Source organism: Miniopterus schreibersii, assembly GCF_964146895.1.
Source record: "Miniopterus schreibersii genome assembly, chromosome: 18".
In the NCBI taxonomy this organism is placed as follows: Eukaryota; Metazoa; Chordata; class Mammalia; order Chiroptera; family Miniopteridae; genus Miniopterus; species Miniopterus schreibersii.
The window spans coordinates 35,911,549-35,915,430 of record NC_138121.1 but is presented as its reverse complement, the minus strand read 5'-3'; the positions used below and the strand labels follow the sequence as shown (position 1 = coordinate 35,915,430).

At 50.5% G+C, this 3,882-nt stretch overlaps 1 long non-coding RNA gene across 1 annotated transcript; it reads right to left on the bottom strand.

The window, feature by feature from the left end:
• Positions 1 to 260: 260 nt before the first annotated feature.
• Positions 261 to 3,059, bottom strand: LOC308547956. Its single transcript, XR_013997573.1, has 3 exons — positions 2,767 to 3,059; positions 1,894 to 2,112; positions 261 to 1,224 (listed from the first exon to the last, which is right to left on the bottom strand). It is a non-coding gene; the product is annotated as an uncharacterized lncRNA (long non-coding RNA).
• Between the last annotated feature and the right edge of the window lie 823 nt (positions 3,060 to 3,882).

Genomic DNA, 3,882 nt, shown 5'->3' with positions numbered 1-3,882 from the left:
GACCCAGCTAACAGTGATTAGCTCTTATGTGCCATTTGTTGGGAGAGGGATAAGATCTGTGGAGCCCCGGAGCTGTGTGCATTTGGGGGTGTGCCCGGGAAACTCATTTTCATTCATAAAGGAGGGCCGCTGGAATGACCTCCCACTGGGAGCTTGGATGAACTAATTCAGCATATTTCTTGCAACAAACTTTAAAAAATTATACTCTGCCAGTTTCTCTAGCAGAACGTCCCCTTTTAAAAGAACAGATCAGACCATCTCAAAGAAACGTGTATCTTGGTTTCATAACAAGCTTGGGTGCAGGGAGACCTTGCCTGGGAGGGCTTCCCCCGGTCTGTGCTCTCCGGGGAAAGCACCTTTAGGTTCTGTCTGGTAGGATTCAAAGGGCCAGGTCTGATTTCAGGACCATCCTGGGGTCCTTGCTCTTGCCTGGCTGCCAGCCTGTGAGCAAGGCCTGCCTGTCGCTCCCGTGACTGGTAATGTGCTGCACTATGACTTTCACGGGGAACATTGCTCTGGGTTTCTGTCTACTGAGAACGTGTTTGCGCAGAGGGAGGGATGTTTCTTCCTGGGGCTGCTGTTGGAGTCAGAGTTGTCCCCACAACCCTGTCCCCACAGCCGACTTCAGCTCATGGATCCCGTGCCTTTCAAACCTGCACCCTTTTCAGCTCATATGTGAGAAATAGGAAGGGGGGGTCAGCTCCCCAGCTCTCCTTCCTTTTCCAGCTCCGCGGTCTTCTGCATTACTGCACTGTCATTTCTTTCTCTCAGTTTTCATTGTCCAGCCACAGGAACGGCACGGTTCTCTCCAACTTAATATCCAGCTTCACGTGGACTTTTAAATTTAAGGAGCTAACGTTTCCCAGTTACGTACCTGCGTCTCCCCGCTTTCTCTCCTGCCTTCTCGAAACAGAAGCAGTTCTCTCTCACGCCGTAATCCTGAAACCATCAACACCCACACACTAGTGTCAGGAACTAGCTGCCACTTTTTCTTCCTCTCCTCATTTATAATTCTCATTCTCTCCCGGCCTCCACTCTTTCATCCTGGGTCCCCCCCCACCCGAGCCTCTCTGACATATTTTGTAGTAAAATCGCCGAGGAGCCTTGCTCGGAACTTTGCTCAGGCTGGAATCGAGGTAACGTTTGCTTAGCACGTGGCTCGGGACTTGCTGTGGCCTTTGCCCAGGACTGGAACTGGAAAGATGCCAGCGAATCTCTCCTTCTCTAAACAAAACAAAATGATTTCAGGAGCGTTTGGGGTAGAGCCCCATTTTCCAAGTTGGTTATTATTTTCTCTTCCTTTCACGGGCTCCTCAGAACCTCCAGTTTGCGGAGAACAGTCCTGAGAAAACCGGCCTGGCCTCAGCCCCCTCCGCCCTCTGCGTTACTGATCTCAAATACTGGCCGCGGCCCGGCGCTCGTCCACGTTTCCTGCTTGAGCCTTGGAGTCAGGCTCTTGGGTTCACGTCCTGGCTCTGCCGTTAACGGCGTGCTGGGGACACAGTCCTAGCTGGGCACCCACGAAGGGGGAGCCTTGGTCCAATTAGCATCGCTGTCCTCTGCGTCCTGTTCATAAAGTGTAGCTGACGGAGAGGAAGCGTAGTGCTGGCTGTGCCTCTCCCCAGCAGCGTGACCTCCACACGCCTCCAAGACTTTCTTCATCTGGTAAATGGAGGTAATTACACTGCTTGTGTCACAGAGCTCTTACGGGTTAGAAGAGTTAGCATGTATGCAGAATTTGGAATAGTGGCTGGCATGCAGTTAGTACAATATAAGTGTTAACTATTATTGCTACTACTTCAGAGGGTTGTGAGAATGAATTGATACAATATGGTTAAAATATCATTACCTGTCTGTCTGTCCATTTGTCCACCCGCCCATCCAGCTACTCACTCACTGTCCTCAGAGCCATGTGCTCTGAGCGTGGCGCCCAGCTGCGAAGCCAACCCGCGGCTCCTTTCCTTGTTGGCGGGCGGTGAGTCGAGCAGATCGCCTCCTAGGGCTGTGTTGCTGCCTGGCTCCGGGGTGGGGGTGAGCAGAACAGCATGGGAGCCGGGGTCAGAGCAGGGCTCGGTCTCACGGGATCGCTAACGTTCTGACAGGAAGTCCCGACTAGTAAAGAACATTGAAAATAAGGCGGGTTGTACAGGAACCCAAGCCCGACCGTGCATGCGGGTCCTTCATGCTTCAGGAAGGTTCAGGAGCTCTGGTGGACGTGCCCGTGGCCTGTTGCTTAGGTGCCAGCCTGTGTTCCCCTGGTGGTTTTATTTGGCTCAGATTTTTCTTTTTTTTAAATTGTGTAGACTCTTCTGAGTTGTGCAGAAAACAAAATGTTAAAACAGGTGCTGTTTTTCCTGGGGCTCCTAGAAAGGTGTAAACTCTGGACAGTGTTAGCGTAGGCCTTACTTGGCTAGCTTCTTTGCTTTCCTTTTTTTGTCAGGTTCTAAAAATTAACCATGGTCATTACAATAGAGCATCCTGTAGCCCAGTCTATTGCTGGGCATAAAAATCCTCCTGTCAGCCTGTCCCGCCCTCCCAGGTGTGTGTCTATTTTGGATTCAGACCCTCTAACGGCTGTTGCACCGGCCAACTCGGGATTAGTATTAGAACCACACTGCGACCAAATATAATTTCACATTTACTGGCAGATTGCAAAGTGCTCTTGCAAACAGCAACCCCCCCCCCCCCCCCAGCCTTGAGCTTTGAGATTAAAACACTTTTTATGGTCAGAATCTGGAAAAAGAATGTAAGTCTGAGCAACAATACCTGTCGGCGGAGGAGCTGTGCACAGGGAAGCCGCGCACGTGCGGCTCTGGATGTGAGAAAGGCTTCCTCGGGAGCCGCTGACAGCACATGCCGTTTGAGGTGTTCGCTCTTTATTGCTGCGGAATATTGAATCGTGTGCCTGTTCTGCAGTCAGACTATCCGCTCACCCACGGATGGACAGGTGTATTGTTTCCAGGCTCTGGTTATTATAAATAAAGTTGCTCTCCACATTCTCACTGGGGAAAGAAGATGTTTGCAGATGTCAGCGAGTGGAGGGTGAGGCTTCTTTCCCCACGTGTGGAGGGAGCAGACTCGAGTTAATCTGTCACTTGGTGTCCTTCCCCTCAAAAATAGTGCCCAAGGGCCTCCGGGGGCTTCGTTTAGAGGCTCTTAGGAGCCTGGCAGTATGTAAATTATGCATGAGTGTCCTTCATCGTTCCCGGTGGTCACAATCAGGGGGATTTAAACATGATGTAGCATTTCAAATGATTTGTAGGAGCTCGGGAGCAGCCGGGGCAGTGGGGAGAGCCCGGGCTGGTTTCTCTCCATCACATTAAACAGGTTTCCAAGTCTTGGCGGCTTTGCCTGTTCTCCTCCTGGCTTCTGAGTTGATCTTGGAGTAGCCCCCAGTGTTGATGGGTGGCCTCCCAAATGCTCTCACTAGATCACGGAGTTCTGAGATTTTTCAAAACCAAAGGTTTTATAACTTTACAAAATACAGTTCAACCTACAGTGACCCTTCACCTTCTCCTTAATCCATTCACTTACACATCTATTTACCAACATTTATTGAGCACCTGCTCTGTGCCAGTCCATATTTTAGGCGTGAAGGTTATAATGGTGAACGAGACAGACAGGATCCTTGGTTTTCTGGTGAAAGACATATACATAACAAAAAGTTCAATAAATTCAGGAATGGTGGGTACTTTAGGGAAGTTAAAACTGTGAATTGATGGAGAGTGACTTGGATGGAGGCACAAGAAGGAATATTAGTGGGGTGAGGGTAGGCCTCTGCGGAGGTGACCTCCAAGATGTGAGTGACGAGGCATCGGCCCTGCCAAGATTTGGGGACATGAGCACTCCAGGCTGAGGAAAGGGCATGCGCAAAGGTGCCAA